The sequence below is a fragment of the Ambystoma mexicanum genome, chromosome 1q, assembly GCF_040938575.1.
Source record: "Ambystoma mexicanum isolate Mex_15411 chromosome 1q, UKY_AmexF1_1, whole genome shotgun sequence".
Classification (NCBI taxonomy): Eukaryota; Metazoa; Chordata; class Amphibia; order Caudata; family Ambystomatidae; genus Ambystoma; species Ambystoma mexicanum.
The window spans coordinates 1,227,072,103-1,227,091,659 of record NC_090922.1 but is presented as its reverse complement, the minus strand read 5'-3'; the positions used below and the strand labels follow the sequence as shown (position 1 = coordinate 1,227,091,659).

The following is a 19,557-nucleotide window of genomic DNA, read 5'->3' as shown; positions in this document are numbered from 1 at the left end:
ATTAGAAGGTGGGCGTGATATGGGAGGCAGACCATGGAAAGCCCTGGCATGCTCCTCCATGGCAGCAAGCATGCGGGTCTGAAAGGTTTGGTTCTGCAGGATGATGGTACGGAGATACCCATGCAGCACCTCACGGGTAGCACGCATTTCTGCCTACATGGCCTTGTGTGATGCCCGGATCTCCTGACAGGTTGCCTGGAGCTCAGCTGAGAGTGTGCGTGTCAACTGCTCCAGCTGCTGTTCTGCCATTGTATTCCGGGACACCTCAAGTTCAAACGGAGTATCTCTGAGGGAGCTGTGTTCCAACCTCAGGGCTTCCCTGGGGGCCTGTGACTCTATTGATATGGCTGTGCGCAGAGTCTCCAGTCCAGCCCGTCACTCCCTGTCGGACGCCAACATGTCCTCCCTGTGCGAGTGGCAAATGGACTCTGTTGCCTGCTGCTGGAGCGCCATCTGCCTTTCAGGGGGGAGAATGGAAGTGGCCAACCTATGCATTGCCTGAGCCATCATTTCACACGATGCCCCCTGTTGTGCTGCTATAGTGTTGATGGAGTTCTCCCACACAGTATTGCCTGGTGGCACACGACTACCGCGTTGGTGGGCACCACACCTGTTTGGGCCAAGGTGATGTAGACCTTGCTGTGCTGGAACTGCCTGAGGCTGCAGGACTGCATTCCTCCTTTGATGTTCTGGCCCAGGAACAGGAGCAAATATTGTGGAGTGTGACCCTGCATCCGTAACCGCCACAGGCGGACTTTCCAACACTGAAATCCCCATAGAGGGGTCTACCCCCGATGCAGGTGGGTTGGACAGAACAGCATCCCTGCCAGAAACACTCACCTGCGACGGGACATATGTCTCAATGTCTGATTCAGCACCTGATTAAGAGGTTTCCGGAGGTGTACCAAGAGACACCCATGGACAGTATGGTCTGTAGGAGGATTGGGTTTTCACCCACCACCACCCCGCGTCCTCCACTGGTGCCCGGTTGTGGCTGTGAGTACTCCTGGCTCTGCGCCATCTCCTCCTCCTCAACAGCATCAAGTGCCTCATCACCTGCAAAAACATGAAAGATAACTAATGAAAACAGGCATAAGCACCATAGCGCACACACATAGGCATTACGAGGTAGACATCCAGTACATAAATGACAAATGTCACACATGACAATAACTCTGGCATGCATGCACTGTCAATGAGTTGAGAGGGGAGTCGAAAAGCAGACACTGATGACTCCAAGATGGAAAACCAACACATGTGCTACATGCTGGATAGCATTGGCATCGCACATTAGCCTCTGAGTGGCATGGACAATCCAAATGCATGACACATGCCAGCACACAGATGGCAAGTAGCATAGCCATGACAGATTAGACAAGGGCACCCAGATGGTAGCAAATCAGTACTGTCACCCATCCATGTGAGATGGACATCATGAAATTAAACATGGAAAAAAGTGTGACAAAAAACGCACGTGCCAAACGCTGCAACAAAGCCAGTGTACACTGATGCAGTGATGGCAGGCACATCGATACATCAATGGTTGGTTACTTCGTCATGATAGAATACAATTGTCATGTTCAACATTCAAACAGGGCCCCAAAATGATTGTGTGTAGGCCATGTGTAGGCGCACATTACTCAATCAGCCTGATTGTTCAAATCATTCCCATAATAAGTTAAAAAATGTGGGCCATTGTGCGGTGTAATCTATGACTGAAGTATGTCACATTTGGGACAGTATGCCACAAAAATGTGTGGTAAAAATGCTAATGATTTCATCAATCAGGCAGAATGAACAGGAAAACAGTATGAAGAAAGTTGTGGCAAGAGGACAGTTGAAGGGCAAGTGCAGTAATCATGTGCAAGTTGTCAACTGCGGTCAGAAGGAATACTGTGAAACGGAAACAGAAGGTTGGGGAATGGTTTGGAGGGACCACATGGGTGACCCATAGGAGTCATAACTACACAGCCTCACCTGGCACTCAATCGGAACACTTCACCCAAGCAAAATACACATGGATTGCACACACATGCATGGTCACTCACCGGACATTGCTTCAAGATCTGGTAGGTCTCCCATGTGTTGGATCTGATCCTCTGTGATGAATGCTCCAGCAATAGACTCATGTTCAGTGAGTTGTTCCTCCTCTGGCGGAGACCCACTGCCAGTCACCAGAGTAGAGGCATGATTGGAAGCCAGCTTGTTCTTTGCTCTGCGTTTCAGGTAATTTCACCGCTTAGAGCAATCATCAGCTGTCATAGGTGACCAATCACCAAACATTGATGGTGTATGTGTTGGTAAGCATTTCTGTGTATGTACTGTGGCATGGTTGTGGTGTCACACATGGATGCTGGTTCCACCTTCATGTATCTGCACTATGTACATGTGTGTGTATTTGAGAAGTGTGCAACTGTGATACACCATGGATGCATTTGACACTGACATGTAGGAGGCTGATTGCCAGATGTGACATGGATGGCAATGTTATCACTGCGACAGGTGGAGGAGATGTATGATATGATATGATATGATATGGTATTTGTAACGCGCCTATACACAAGTGTTTCAAGGCGCGACGAGGCAGGGAGGGGGGTACAAGGCGAGACAGAAAACGATCCTACTAGGCCAGGTGTCATTCAGATCGCGCAAGTGCAGGGGTAGGGGAGGGGAAAAGTGGAAGGGGAAGGGGAGGGGGGAAGTGCAGTACAAGGTAAGAGGCGTACGTAATAAATAAATAAATAGGGCCAGCTGGTGGCAAGTGTGAGGTAAGTGCAGAACAAGTGCTGGGGGAGGGGGGGGCTGTAGGGATACAGAGACAGACCCGCAGTGCAAAGGGGTTCCAGGGCATCAGTGCAAGTGGAGAGTGGCAGGGCCCAGGACCGAGGCCGTTTAGAGTGGTCCAATTGCAGGATCAGTGCAGCTTCAGTGAAAATTAATTAGCCGCTCAGCAGGGGAGAGGGAGAGGGAAAGCAGAAGCAAAGAGGAAGGTTTTGAGGTGCTTCCGGAACCGGAGATGGTTCTCCTCAAGTTTCAGGGAGGCAGGAAGGCTGTTCCAGAGGGAGGCCCCTGCCGCGGAGAGAGATCTACCCCCAGCTCGTTGCTTCGAGAAGCGGCTAACCCTGAGGGAGTTGGAGGCGGATGAGCGAAGGGCTCGGGAAGGAAGATATTTGGGAGAGAGAGTTGAAGGTATTTAGGACCCAGGCCCCAGAAGGCCTTGTGGACAATGCAGAGGGTTTTGAACTTTATCCTCGCAGCCACTGGGAGCCAGTGTAGAGATTTCAGTCCTGGAGAGATACGGTCCCTGGGCTTGAGGCCAAGGACAAGTCTCGCAGTTCTGTTCTGGATGAGTTGCAGAGGGCGGAGAGTGGAGGCAGGCAGATTAAGATAGAGGCTGTTACAGTAGTCCAGCTTCGAGAGAACCAGGGCTCGGGAAACAGTGAGCTTCTGGGGGAAGGAGAGGAAGGGAAGAATACCTCTGAGGAGGTGCAGCTGGTAGTGTGACCTCTTGGCGACGTCAGAAATATGAGGAGAGAAGGAGAGTGTGGAGTCGAAGATGACCCCAAGGTTTTTTGCCTTGCAGGTAGGAGCAGGGAGGGGGCCAAGGGAGGCAGGCCAGAGAGCTACAGGGAAGGAGGGAGTGGGAGTACCGATGAGTAGAATCTCAGTCTTACTGGCATTAAGGCAGAGGTCATTGGCGGCACACCATTCTTGGATAGCAGACAGACAGTCAGAGATGAGGGAAGGAGAGGGGGAGGCTGAGGGTAGCCTGAAAGTGAGCTGGGTATCGTCCGCATAGCACTGGGAATTAGGGCAGAGAGCGGTGATGCGGTGGGCAAGGAGTGCCAGATACTGGTTGAACAGCCAGGGAGAGAGATTAGATCCCTGGGGGACACCACAGGTGGAGAAAAAGATGTCGGAGAGGAAGGACCCCAGTTGGACCTGGGAGGGTCGATTTGAAAGGAAAGATGCATGTATGTCTGGTGGCGTGTGTGCATGTGTTCCTCACTCCCTGTGTTGCATGTGACGTCAGGCTCACCTTCGGCTGCTCATGCTGTTGTTTGTGTATGGATGATGCTGCCTGGTGCAACATTCCTGTTGATTTGCTCATGTGTGTGAGTTGAAATGACATGTGTGTTGGGGAGTGTGATGCCATGTCTGAAGTTTGACACTGCCACTCATGTACAACTGTCATGTGTGTATCAGACCATTGTACAGTGCCCTGATGTCTGTGTTCTATCTCTCCCTGTCTGCAGCGGGCCCGGCTCCCCTCCCATGTTGTCATTTCATCAGGGAGTGAGGAGTCTGGTGCCACGTCCGTGGCTGCAGATGCTGACGGTAGGTCCAAGAGGCAGAGGTCGGAGGTGGACTCCTCGGCAGCAGAAGGGGCAGCTGAGACCCCACAGTGTCCGATGGAGGAAGATGGCACGGAGTCATCTAGGTTGGTGGGGGGTTTGGTTGAGGAGAAGGCCGTGGAAGGGACACACACGGGGTCTGGAGGGGGGAATCCACTGGTGCTAGTGGGGCAGTCCAGGGGCAGGGGACAGGAGGCAGCACAGGCTGCCGCAGAGGTGCCTGTGTGTAATCCTGTCCCCGATCCTGTGACTGCATCCTCCCACACCAGCAGGGATGCCTACGTCCAGACCCGTTCTCAGGGAGGGGATGAGCGCACAACAACTGGCCTTCCTCTCCCTGTGGACGTGGCAATCCGGGACCGTGTTGAGCCTGTCCTGGCTGGGCTGGCGTTGCGTCAACGGGGCATGCAAGATGACCTGCAGTGTTTTTGTGAAGACTCTGCATGTCATCTCGGATGCCTCTTTGACCGCGTCGACCTACTAGGACGGGTCACCAGTGCTGGATTCCTCCGTGTGCTGGACCTTCTATCAACCCCCTCCTCACCTGAACCCCCTATGCGCCAGATGTCGTCCGTGCCATCTTCCGGCCCATGTATCACCTGGGTACCCTGTGGAGCTGCCTCTGACCCAGCGGCCAGGCTGGTGGAGGACACATCCCTGCCACAGTCGGGAGTCGGTGGTCCAGCAGGGGTGGCCACTCCAACAACCTCACCCCAGCAGGAGGACGACGTGCAGGCATCAAGAGGCAGGACACAGGCATAGCAGCAGCAGGCTCAAGGTGGGAGCGATGATGGCTCGGGGCCATCAACATCAGAGGGGCAGGCATCGGCCGGAGGGCAGGAGGACCCTAGATTGGGAGTGTCTTCCATGTGGCAGCGTTTGGGCCAGCAAATAGATGTGGAGCGGCGGCGGGCGGAAGAGGCACGGCTCACTATGGTCAGGGCGGAGAACTCCATGCACAGGGCGCTGAGGTGGGCTAAGTGCCTCGAGGCAATTCGCAGGGAGTTGGAGGTGGACATGGCTTTATCCCTGCGAAACCTCGGGACCATGGTGCAGGCCCGCCTCCAGGATGTGGAGCAGGAGTTCGATGATGGCCTGGCCCGGGAAATCAACAAGTGAGCCGTAGGACTTGCCTGCCACCATTGTATATAGTTTTAGTGTTAGGTTTCCTTTCTGTTTTTATTTAATTTGGGGCGCTTGGACAATGCCCCACCTTTTTGTATATAGTTGTTCATTAGGTAGGGTTTTTTGTAGGTTTCCTTTCAATGGTTGGGCTCATGGACCCTGGATTTGTACTTTGTATATAGTTCAACACTGGATTTCAATTCATTTTTTTTTCTTTTTTTCCATGGATCAATGGATTTGTCTTATTTTTTCACTTTGGATTTGTTTTGACGGACAGACACTTTGGACCCATGTGCTTTTGGATTGATTTGGATTCTGCTTTCACACTTTTAAAAAAAAATATTTTGGACATGCAGCTTTTTCTTTATTATTTCCATTATAGTGTGTTTCATTTCATTCCCTTGCTTTTGTGTTTAATACATTTTTATTTCATACTTCAATGTGTGGTATTCTCTCTTTGGTTTCATGCATGTCACGTTGTGTGTTTTCTCATTCACTTGCACCCATTCTGTGTGTGTGAAGGACATGTGTTGATGTGCATACTTGCCATTTGGGATGTATCATGTGATGGGGATTTCAATGGGGGGCGGATGTAAATCTTGGTTGTGTGTTTGGACTGGGGTGGCGTGGGGTGTGATTTGGGTGGCCATAAGGCCCATGATTGTGGATCATGATAACGTGTTGGGGGGACATGAGTTGGGTCTTGCTGGCAGGTGCTATCACTGCTGGGTGGGTGAGGGTGCAGGGGAACATGAGTCGGGGCCTGCTAGCAGGTGCCTGTCACTGCTGGGTGGGTGGGGGTACAGGGGGACATGTGTTGGTGCTCACCTGTGCATGATGACATGTGGGCTGGCTGGGGGACATGGCCAGGGGTGCAGGGTAGTCCCCTGTGTTGTGGGCTGCCTGCAGGGCTTGGTGAGGGCACACCTGGGAGGACACACACTGCCAATTCGCGTTGGGGCACCCCAGGAATACACGTACCCCGCTCGCCCAGCGAAATCGCGTGTGAAACTCCCCGCACACCCCTCCGAATACACGTACCCCGCTCGCACAAGGCCTATCGCGTGTAAAACTTCCTGAGCACCCCCAAGTTACACATACCCCGCTCGCACAAGGCCTATCGCGTGTGAAACTCCCTGCACACCCCTCAGAATACACGTACCCCGCTCGGCCAAGGCCTATCGCGTGTAAGACTTCCCGCGCACCCCCAGAATACACGTACCCTGCTCGCCCAAGGCCTATCGCATGTAGAACTTCCCGGGCACCCCCAAGATACACGTACCCCGCTCGCACAAGGCCATATTGCGTGTGAAACTTCCTGCGCACCCCCATAATACACTTTACCGGCCCTGTGAACTGGTGCAGGGTTAGCGCGGCTCTTTGCACTGCATTGGGGATTTCAATGCCTTATCCTTGCGCAAGGGGCGTTCTTGGGGGCGTAACTGGCGCTGCGGGATGTTCTCAGCGCCAGCGCTCAAAATGGCTTCGATATTCCATGAATACGCGGTGCGCCAAAATGCTTTTAGTGCACACGGCTGGCGCACGCTGGCGCACGCTACCTCTCTGCGCTGCTTGCGTGTGCTGCCTCTGCGCTGAAATCTATGAATTACCTCGTCAATCTCTTACTTGGAAGGTACAGGGACCCCTTTTGTCAAATGGTGGGATATTGAGCTGCGAGAAAATCTGTTGAATAGTTGCCTGGAATATTAATCGCAAATTGTGCGTTTATAGCTGCAGATTAAACTAATTGCCACAGAACAAGGGAAAAAGTGCATGGTGAAGCAGAACACCTTCAATGTGGTTTCATCAATCAAGGTATGGTTTCATCAATCAAGGTATCGTGCATGTATTTGCGCCCTCTGCCTTCACTGAGTGGTCTAAAATGAGACTAGGGAGTGGAGGGGGCTGTGTACATATTAATAATTCCCTGGCATGTATCTATGTCTATTCGCGAAATCACAAGCTGTCATAGTATGCAAGCATAACGATACACAGCTAGGTCTAACCATGCCCTTGGCAGAAATCCTGCAAATGGGAGGAGCCAATGCTTGATTCGGGTTCCTGAATGCTGTGCACATGTGCTTGCAGAAAATGAAAGTATGACCGGTCAAAGTGCCGGACTGGAGCAGAAGCTTATGCTGCTCCGCGTTTGTCACATGCTCACTCGGACCGGCTGCTCTAAAGCTACACTGGTCACAGAAAACCCACTGCACAGAATGGAAACCAATCCCAGAACGGTCTAATACTTTATCAACATCAAATGCACTTTATTAATAAATCACCAATAAAATATGGTAGTGCACAGAGCTAAACAAGGTGAGGTGCTGTGAACAGGACATGAGGTCCTATTGAGCCCAGGCTCATGGGATGGAACTATGTTTGCTCATTCCACGGCCAAGGAGCAGAATTCCTACAAAAGAAAATAACCATTTACCAACCGACAAGAACGCTCCGATCAAGCAACGACATCCGCCTGGAACCAAAACCATACACAAGAAAAACATGTGGGGGATCCTCGCTCTCACACCTGGCAGCCAAAACCTAGAACACACTTCAAAAAGAAATACGCAATACAAAAAACCACCTAAAATTCAGCAAACTACTCAAAGCCTGACTCTTCACCTCTGAACTGGACGGAATCAACTAACAGACACCAATGGAAATAGAATATGCTAGAAACAATTGCACATGCTAAGATGTAGCTGGGGAGAGAGGAAACCCTGGTTTCACCCTCTCCCAAGCCAAACCCCTCTGCTAGGCAAAGGCCAAGGGACAGGGACCGTAGCTGGTGACGAAGAAGCATTTAATAATTAACTAGTACCAAACCGGACAGGGAGTGCTTATGAATCGGAGGGCGGAGACCGCGCCCCAGGAGGGAGACAAGGGCAGGTACACCTTACTGACCACCAAAGAGCAACCCACAACCTTAGCGATCTCAACCCTGTGGAGGGGGAGGTCATCAACAACTTCCCGCCCACAAATCAATAGACCTGTCGCCACCTCGCCTAGAACCAGACGAATGAACCACCAAAGCAACTCTCCTGTAGATAGCAAGGGCAGAGACACCTAACACATGTCCGAAAACAACGAGGTAACCCCACTAACCCATGTGCCAAAAAACCACAACTCTCCGCTTAAACCCTAAATGAACACAACCACTTTCTTGCACAACAAACCGCATGCACTTCACTACACTGCAACAACAAAACAAAACCACACAAAGTCTCGGCATAACAACACATGGGAGTCTTCCGATCCGTAAACCGCACCCATGCTCAGCGAACGATGTTAACCTAACTGAAGCTGCCAACAGGACATCAATAAACTAGCTCTACCTTTTATCCCGCTAAACCCTACTAACCTTCACTACCCTCTTAACTTTCAGATCCACCAGAGCGACAGGGGACCACTCCGGTGGTAATAGTACGCGGTATAAATGTCCTTTAACATTAGCATTAGTCGCTATATTTGAAGTTCAAAGACAACTACTGAAGGATCAGATGCGACTGGGATACGTAGTTTATTGTTTGATTTTTGCTTTGCTGCTGAAAGAATAAGTAAAGGAAGGACCGCATAATACTCACCTCTGTGCGTTTAGTAGAGTTTGAACTTCCTATATCTTATATTAACAAATATGTATACTATGCCCATCACCACTGTAGTTGCCTTACAGGGCCTGCACCATGCCAAGAGGTAGCGTGTAGGGACCTCGCATGCCTAGTAGAGGAAGGTAGTAGGTAGACTGGAGATACGAAAAGAAGGTTAGCTAGCAGATGAACAAATACAGAAGAACAAATATGAGTGGGATGGCTTGGAGTTGTACAGATGAGTTTTTCTTAATTGTGAATAGTTGGCAGTAAGCATTCGAAACCATTTCAGGAATGTAAAGCTTTACTGTGCTGGCAATATCGAAACCAGAGGACACATTGTAGATGCAGAGGTCGAAGTGGGTGGGAACTAAATGATGCAACATTCCCCTACTTTTCGGGTTAATCCGCCATCTTTCGCTTACTTTGTCTCCAGAGCACTGTGCCAAAATGGCAGGGAAAAGGCTCTTTGTTTTATTTAACCCTCCTCCCCCCCATCTATATAGTCGCTGTCATTTTCCTGTTAAATATCGGTACAATAGAACCGTAATCTAACGCATTTCTCAAAGAGGTTCCGTCTATATGCACAACTCCTTTCTCTGCCATGCTGACCTTTCAAGCAATAGCAAACATGCTGCTTCGTAGAAGACGCGGGTAGCTAGGCAGGTGAATTTAAAAGCTTTATTATCTCAAGTTTCTTACAGACCTATGAGTACATTAAAGACAGGAAACACCCACCGTCTACTTCATTTATACGAGCTCAGCCCCCAAATGACATTCCCATTTGTGTCATTCAACACTTGCCAACATTCTCTGAGCTGCACATGCGTCTTCGTACATCCACATTCTACGCCTAAAACAGGGTGGTCAGCATGACGAGGACAAGACAAAGAACATGACTCTACATAACACCATGTCTTACTGATGACTCATTCCCAATCACGTTCTCAGGCATACACGCAGTCCAGGCAGCAGTCACTCATACCATCAGTCCCAACCATGTAGGTAGAGAGCTCATACAGTGCTAACCTGTGTAACAGGAGAGGGGCATCCAAGCTACCAGATTCTTACCACACGCTGAAATCTGGAGTAACGGTCTGCTTTTACCTACTTGAAGATGCTACTTTTCAGTGTATATATGTATGAGTATAATGAAGCAGCATATACCTCATTTAATTTCCATTAATCCACTTGGCATTCACCATTAATCCACTTGGCATTCACCATCTGACTCTAGACTATGGACACATGGTTCCATGTGTTAAAATCGCTGCAAAAATGGCTGTGGACACAAAATATTGCGGCAGAAAGGCCGTGGTTTTGCCGCCGCAATCCATGTAAAGGATGCGGGGGACACCCCCGCTCCCCTTAAATGGTGTAATGGGGGGTACACACTTTAACTGGTAAAACCACTGCATTTTTGGCGAGATTTTGTACAGGAGACATTTTTGCCGCGATTTTATCACTGCATACTGTACACATCAGTGACTAAGCTACTTATTATACAGTACATATTTTGTGTTTCATTTAAAGGAGCCTGGCACTAGATACAAGGCAACCCCATGCGTTTAAGATATTAATGATGCTGTTGTAACGTTATGTGCCCTGCCAACACTCCCTTATGTATGTATCTTCCTCTGTTGTGTGCTGGTCTGGTATGTGTGGGGAAGGTAGATAGGGTGTTTTACAAATCGATAGAATACTTTCACCTACACACCTGGGGCTGGGTTGATGAAGAGCTCTTGTTTCGCACTCTTTGGGATCATTTATTTGAATTTGAATCACTCGAGCTGAATCCATACCCAGCTCCTCACTGAAGACCTGCGAGAGAGGGGGCATATTTGAACAGACACACAGTTTAATGGAAATATGTAAACATTGAAAATGTCCATCCTCCAAGCAGGACTCCACCTGTCTCCTGGCAGGATCCAGCCACAATATAACATCAACTGATCAATGTACCATACTATGAGGTTTGGTAAAACCACCCTGTCAGTGACTAATCACATCTTGTTCCTTCTCATTCCCCCACTGTTAAAAAGGTATTTTACTCTCCACATCCGTTCGGTCCTCACTGTCCATCAGTGCTCAGTCAGTCCTGGCTCACCATCACATCTCAACCTCACCAAGGGCTTTATTTTGCATACTCCAGTGACCTGCCCCCTCTTGATGCACCTTTTCTAATGGGCATAAAGCCAAGGTTTCGAAATAGCTCCAAGCCAGGAGTGAAGGGGGGGGGAGTTCCCCATCAATAAAGAAGGGGTACCCCTTGGAGGTCTTTTCTCTCTCTTTCTCTCTTTCTTTCTTGCTCTCTCTCTCTCTTTCTCTCTCTCTCTTTCTTTCTCTCTCTTCCTCTTTCTCTCTTGCTCTCTCTCTCTCTTTCTCTCTCTCTCTTGTTCTCTCTTGATCTCTTTCTCTCTCTCTTTCTCTCTCTCTCTCTCTCTCTCTCTCTCTCTCTCTCCCCTCCCCCCCTCCTTCTTGGCATAAAATGAGCCATTTCGGAACCAGCTGTTAAAAAGTATGCACTCTGAATGGCTGTTACACTGGTCCGTCAGCTTGCACCCTCCAAAGATGCATGGTTTCATGGGTTGCAGCACTGCCCTCTTCTAGTATCAAATGTGTCACATTTTCTTTAAACAGACTATGAACACTGCAAACTAAGTCAAGCTATTTATCTTAACTCATGTAATGTACTTACAACTGTGTTTAGCAAACACACACTTGTACGTGTGTCAATATTGAAAAGCCATATGTAATTTAAAAGGCATCCATTTGACACAGGCTCTGTTGAACTCACACTGATTTGAATGTGTCATTTACGCATTGCTGTGCTGTTAGTTCATAACATGAGCTGCACACTCTGCTCTATGCAAGTAGCTTCTACACTCAGTGGCTTTATATGCATTTGGTTGTAAATATAGAATGTGCACAGAATCTAAACTAAATGTGTAGGAATGGGTTCACATGTCCTGGTTTTACCATACAAAATACTACATATTTATGCATTTTGAAATATGCTCCATTTAATTGTTTCCGTCCCACACAGGCTGCAGCGTTCACAAATAATTTTAATAGAACTGTACGTTTTTCTATATAGAGACCATTCAGCTGCACACTGATGACCTGCCATTTCTTCTTTTTTTTTTTTAAAAACGTTAGCAGTCGGCATGATGCATACAAAACAAGATCTTGTAACGATGACAGTATACATTTATATATCACTCTAAATGCAGAAAACAATCAGAATAACTCATCAAGGTCCCAATGATTGAAACGGGGACTTTTAGAGCATTTGAAAACATCAAAGTCAGTATAATGTTGCAGTTTATAAAACATTATTGACACTCTCAAAATAAAGACTATTTCCTTGGCTTTAAGTGACGGGAGTTAAGGAACGCTAGGCCGCCTCTCGAGTATTTGTATTAGTAATCTCTTGTAACCATTCAGCATGTGCTGGACTCTTACAGGATTTCCAGTATTTCAATACATGCTTTTTAGCAATCAAACAAGCTAGTGTGAAAAATCTGCCTTTGATAAAAAACGTTTTTCAATATCACCCAGCAGGATTGGATTGGCACTATTGTATCAGGGTGCAACGGCAACCTCTGCCCAGAAAGGGGCAATATGAGAATAAGACCAGACAATATGCATAAAGTCAATGGGTGACACTTGACACTTGGGTGACACACACGTTGCAGTAGGGGGAAACCTTGCAGTCCTTGCTGGTGTATGGTGCAATCTATAAAGAATCTTCAATTGTATCAGCTCGTACCTAGAATTCAGGGGCACCCCTTTAGTCAATAAAATACCTCTTCCATCATTCACCAGGGTCTACTGAGAGTGAATCTCATGATACATCATCCTTAAAATTAAAAATCTTGCCCTGTACACATTTAAATATGCAGGCTTCTGAGGTGATGCTTGTGGGTCCCACTTCCCACCCATTCTTTGAACAAATGACATATTGTTAATGCCTACTTACCTCCTGGTAAGCCTTATGATTACCTCATGGAAAGATCGATTTTAGTTTGACCATCTCGTTGTCCTGGTGAAGGATGTGACAAGCAAGCAAAATCTGTATTGCACCTCCTGCACTTGAGTTGTTTTTGTTACTTGATCGGGAGATTTTCGTAAGATTTTCCAACCAATCTATATTTGTTGTGGGTGAATGGATAATTGTCAATTCTCGACTATGGTATAGTTTGAGTGAAGGACTTCCTGTGCAAATTAGATCAAACAACATGTACCAGAAAGGCTCCTGTTATGATCAGAGCATAGTAAAAGATGTACAGTTTGATTGGACAGCACGATCGTACAAAATATTAGAGGCCAGGGCATATGAACATATCTTATGGTGTGAAAGGGCTCTGGAGAGTGATGTAATTAAAGAGTTTACTTTCTCTGTGAACCGAATTTCGAATGGAAAAATCTAGTTTATAAACATATGGTTATAACTGAAGTTGGGTTTATCGCTTGATGACTCTGCGCCACTGTTGTCCAAGTATTCCAAATTCAATTAGATATTCAACCTTTCGCTACTGATGCATGTCTATAAGGCATAACCAAACCTAAGTTCCAAATAATTGCGAGGAACGTTGACACCCTCAACGTAGCGCCAGCTGTGTAGCTTGCTGCAATCTTTGGAGAATTAATTCACGGAGTGTCCGAAAAGTATTAATTCACTGGCGACAAATGATTAATGTAGCCCTTTTTTACTGTGACACTTATTTCCGTCCCACTTGGGCCCTTTTCAAAACAGGGCTGTGAATGTCAAAATAAGGTTGAGTGAGTATTTGAACACAAATAATACAGAATTAATTGTCACAGAAGAATTTCAAAAACATAATCCATATGTATACAGAAAATAAGGGAATGTGGACAGGACCAAACGGGACAAGAGAGAGAAAAAAAACAATTTCCTGTGAGTCTTCACGTTTTGCCGATTCATTTAGTCAACAGGTTTATACCCATAATGATAGCACTTGGTGACATTATTAACCCTCATTTGAGTGCCAGCATTGGTATTTAAATTCAATGACAAAATGCAAAGTGCACCCAATCACTCATGCAGTAATGAACTAGGGTCATGTTTTAGGATATAATATCCTGTGGATTTGGATCTGAAACCTCTGTATTCTCACTATACCAAAGTTAAGACGTTTGGTCACCTTGTTATCCCTCATTGGGTACCTAGAGAAATGAAAATCCCAAAAAATATGAGTGCACCCAGTTGATTTGGTGTGCACCTGTGTATAATTAACCAGTGCTCGGATATTGAGCTTACCTGTTGTTGCGTCTGCCAATACCAATAGGTTGAAAGAATGCAGACTCGAAGGGCTTGTTCCCTGGGTTCTAGAGATAAAAAAGAATTACAATAATGTACACTATTGAAAGAGGCCGTAGTTCGTACATCCCGGCACAAATATGTTTAGAAGTTTGGCAAGTTGCTTAACGAATGGTCCGCAGAGCCATTGCTTATATGGGATTTTCAAACCTCTCTAGTGTCAGAAGGACAGTCACAGCCTAATTAAATAATGTTGAACGCAAATGAGTTTCTGAGCCCTCTGTTAGTGTTATATCCCCATTGTCACTTGTTAACTAGTTCTATTCATGAGGCCCCCTAACCGATATCAGTGGGGGGCGTCTGAAATCACTATAGATTGGCTCCTCCCAGACTTAGAGCGGGATGCTCTTTCTATCATCCTGCATTCTGGTTATGCAACTGTGCATCACAATAGCCTGGTCAATGAAAAGCATTAATATCTCCTCTTGCTTACCTCCTTGTTGGGCAGGACCTTGCAAACGCTGTACTCTGCTTCTAAGGGGAGGTATGTGCCAGCCGTGTAGAAAATGTTCCCAGGATCCTTCCCCAGCTGTCCCTGTCTCTGTGGCCAGACCAGCTCTTAGTTTCATGTGTGGTAGTCCTGCCCAAAGGAAAGATTTACTGGTCTGAAGTCCTCAGTTGCATCAGGGACACTGTGGGAATATCCCCTGAGCTGGAACCACTCCAACTCCTCTTGGGGGTCCCGGATGAGGAAAGTAACGAGCCAAGGTTCCCAAAACCTATTGAAGCTATGCTGAGGGCGGGGAGACTGGCCCTGGCTAAAAAATGGAAGTGGGTCTCCTTACCCTCCAAAAATGACTGGTTGTTCAAACTGTGGGACATTCACGTATGGAAAACTGTCAGCTATGGTGAATGACCGCCTGGAGTCGTTTCATATTGAATGGGGAATTTTTATGCTGAAATGGGGCAGTGTCAAACCTACTCTTTGTCCCCCTACACACTTCTTGCTACGAGTTAACGAGATGGCCCACACTGAAGGAATTGTCTAGAGGGGGAATTATGAGCTCTACAATGGTCTGGTGCCGCCGTAGAATTTTTGCCTTTTTTTTAAATTTTGCTCATGTTATGTAACTGGTCTTTTTGTTCTAACTGGTTGAATGGTCAATACGTTTAACTCAATTAAGGGGGTATGGGGGAAAGAGCGGGGGTAAGTGTTCAAGGAAAGTTGATGATTGATTGTGCTTTACTCCTGTACTGTATTTTAAAAAATTCTAATGAACATCTAAGTTAAAAAAAAATAATGTCACCAAGCTCTATCATTATGGGTATACACCTGTTCACTAAATGAATCAGCGAAACATGAATCATAGACTCACAGGAAATTGTGTTTTTGTTTTCTCTCTCGTCCCGTTCAATCCTGCCTTCCCCCATCCCTTGTTTTCTTTCTATATATGGATTATGTTTTTGATATTTTTCGGTGACAATTCTGTATCATTGGTGTTCAATACTCACTCAACCTTATGTTGACATGCACAGCCCTGTTTTGAAAAATGTCGAAGTCGGGCTGAAACACATGTGACAATAAAAAAAAAGTGCTACATTCATAATTTGTCAGTGAATTTATATTTTATCGGACACTCCGCCAATTAAATCTCCAACAATTGAAGCAAGCTACACACCTGGCGCTACGTTGGGGGTGTCAACATTTTTCTTTGTTATAAACATAAACAAAAAGACTTCAGAAATGTAAAGAAATGTTAAGAAATTTAATGAATGTTCTGGAGTCCTGATACAAGGATGGTGGGGCCTCAAATGTTTGGTTCCTAGTACATACTAGAGTTTAGCCACAGGGATGTGAGCTAAAAAAACAAAAACAAATGGGTATAAAGCCTTGATGACTAATCCAAAAGCATGTATATCAAGAATGAACATGGTGCAACCTAGCTACGTTTCATGTAACAAGGACACAAAGGTTTTTGGGAATGTGTCGCATGTATTTCTGGTCACATGAGTCCTGTGTGTTCTTGTTCAATTAGTGAGGAACTGTGGATTATATATCTGTCTAACCATTATCAACCTCATGAAACTAGATCATGCATTGCCTATGAGATACTGTAATTTCTGGTATCAGTGACTTCCACAGTGCAACAAATAAAAACCTTCGTTTTAGCATCTAGTCCCTCTAGGTCACAGTGACTGACTGCAGTTCAGGCTACCAGGTACAACAAAAATGGATATGTGGTTCTGAATGCTCCATTTAAGGTGCGAATTAAGGAAGCTAAATTGCTGGATAGTTGGCGTGGTACTATTATACCAGTGTTTGAAATTAATATAAAGTACAATTCTGCCAGTTATCAACAAATAGCATTATTGGATGCCTGTAGAAAAAACATTGCTGAATATATTTTGAAGGTTCTATAAGGATAGTGCACTGTCAAACTAGTAATCACCTTGGTTCAAGTTGGATTTCGAAAAAACATTCAACAACAAGTTATTGTTAGTCACTAAAGCCCATGTTTCTGCAATCTTACCTAGAATCTCTGCACCTCTCAATCAGAGTTCCTCTATCTCATGTCAAATGTAATGCAACTGAATATTGCTGAAATATGTGGTACTTGGAACTACATGGAATATAAACAATGCATGTGCCGTCTTTCTGGTTGATGATGTTTTACATGTTTTATTTGTAGGTTCTATACTTAATCTGGCACGTAAACGCTATTGAAAGCAGTTTTTTTTTATTTGGGCTAAGTTCAATTCAGGGTGCTTTATAGGCCGTCTTTCATTTTAGATAAGTTCTAAATGCTATATAAATTCTAATTTCTTAAGATTTCGTAAAATGTTAAAGATCTGATGTTTTTTTATGTGTAGATGATGCATTATTATATTATAGATATGTCAAATATAGTAGATGGTTTAGACTTAAACTTGCTATCAACTAATAAATACAAATATATACATTTTCAATCTGTGTGGGGATCGTTTTAATGTTGTATATGCCTACCGTGAGTAGTGTCTCAGTAGTGTCTGTGAATGTCTTTTTTGCATCCATCAGCTAATCCTCCCCTCCCCCATCTTCTATTTGTTCTTTCCTTTTGTGTAAGGTTTTTCAGTTTTGGGATGACTTTGTTTACAATTTGTAAATGTTTCTTTTTTGACAGATGGGATCTTAGAAGGCTTTTATGTTTAAAGCTGGGAACTTTTATTATGCATGTTTTGCGCATAGTGCACTCCTGTTTGCACTGAAGATCCTATATTATACCCTTGCAAAATACTAATAAACTGTTTTAAAAAGAAAGAGGGTAAAGGGATTAACTAGAGTTATTGAGAGGGTCCAAATGCTATTCCAAAATGAATTTTCCAGCCCTATTGAATCCTCCCATGCTTCCACCTTCACTGTCTCTTCCTTCAACAGTAACTCTTATGCTCAATTACAGTGCTTTGAAAAAAGTTCTATTCCAGATGTGTATTTCATGCTGCAGAATATGATTGACTGACCCTCTCTCAGTATTTCAATGAATGTCCTAATAAGGCGATATTTGTGGACATCGTTGGCCTTATAAATGGCCTGCTAGCCTGAGTTGACATGTCCAACTTAAACGTGAGTCTTCAATGTGGCCTAAGGGACGTTACTGCTCTGTATACTGCAAAGCCTGTCATTAGAATCCTGGTATAACATGGGTGCTAATGTTTTTTTTTTATTGGAAAAAAAAGGTTTTATGCCACAAAAATAGGAAAGTGAGTTTTTGGAAGGGTACCTTTCATGTTTGTGCTGGCCTATTAGTGATGGGCCTGGTATTTGGATTCAATTAATTTTAAAGAGGAAGGAGGAGGATGGGATGGACAGTACATGTGCTACAGGCATAAGATGTAAAAGTGGTGTATGGAGAACAAGGAAGTTGAGGAAATAATAAAATATTAGCACCCGTGGTGGAGGAGCCAGCCAATCAGTTTGCCTGGCTCACAGGATGGATCTCACAATCCAAGACTGTATTCCGAGCAACCTGAAGGCTGCTCACACTCCCAGTCATCTTTCCCCCAACCTCTCTTTCCCTCCAGTCACTGCTCCCTTTCCTCCAAGCCCCTGACCCCACTTACCTGAGTCCTTTGGCTGTGGCGCCACTGTTGCTCCGCGTTCCACGGTCGATATGGAAATGGAAGAAGGACTCCATCTCAATGGCAGCCATCTTGGGTAAGTATTTTGTTTCAATGAATGGGACGCCTCAAGTGCGTACGGTTGATTCAAACAAAATACATTGCTGTCAGCAGCCTGGGTTTTTGGACGGAAAACCCGGGGTGCTGATGGCAATAAAACGGATTCGGTGGGCGGGATTGGGTGGCACCGGTGCTGGTATACCTTGGGCCCCTGGTCGTTACCACTTGATCCGGAATGCTAGATCAGGTTTTATTGCTATAATTGAGGTTCTTCGAATGCAGGAGTGCCTGGAATGCAGTAGATTGCTGTTTGATTCAGTCTGCATTTGAGGCATTGTGATCAGAGAAGTCCTGCGAGCTGAGTGCTCCTGTTAAAAGAAATAAGGCAATTCCCAGATTCTCATAGAATAAAAAGTGCAGAGGACATGCTTTTTCTTTTACTTTGCCACTTTATGTATTGCGTAGGTCACCTTATTTTACTGGCCTTTCCTGTGAGTTTTGCATCAGCGCAAAATATGCGTTTGCCGGCCTCCTTGCATACTTTAGCGTCAGTAGCCTGCAACGTGGCTGCTGGCGCTGGAAATGTTTTCTGTTTTCTGTGCATTTCTTTGCTCAGAAATACCCCCTTTAAATTGGGGCATTTGAATGTGTGCACACTCAAATTCCCTTTCGGAATACGGCATATCTGTTTTGGCGCAAGAGAGAGTTCATTTCATCGCTTGTGCCAAAGAAGGTTTGAGAATATGGCCCAATGTATTTATGTGCTGAAATCTGACCTCAACATTTTGACTACAAAGAACATTAAGAACTTCTGTGAAAACACATAATTCATGAATAATTGACGGAACATACTTTGATAAAGTTGCATTAAAATGAATTTAATCTCATGTAGTTTATAGTACAATTGATTGCAAGTCAGTGACCACACTAAGAATGGGAAAAAGCTCTAGAGCGAACAAAACTGTTTAGGAAAATAGGAAATTAAGAATAATAATGATAATAAACAGGTGGCAATATTACATAAACTATAACTAGACTGTATTCTTTGTAT

The 19,557-nt window shown here is 45.6% G+C and overlaps 1 protein-coding gene across 2 annotated transcripts in view; it reads left to right on the top strand.

The window, feature by feature from the left end:
• The window catches only part of UBE2U (ubiquitin conjugating enzyme E2 U), a 727,435-nt gene that overhangs the window by 103,950 nt on the left and 603,928 nt on the right, over positions 1-19,557 (top strand). The gene's annotated exons all lie outside the window — the stretch shown is intronic.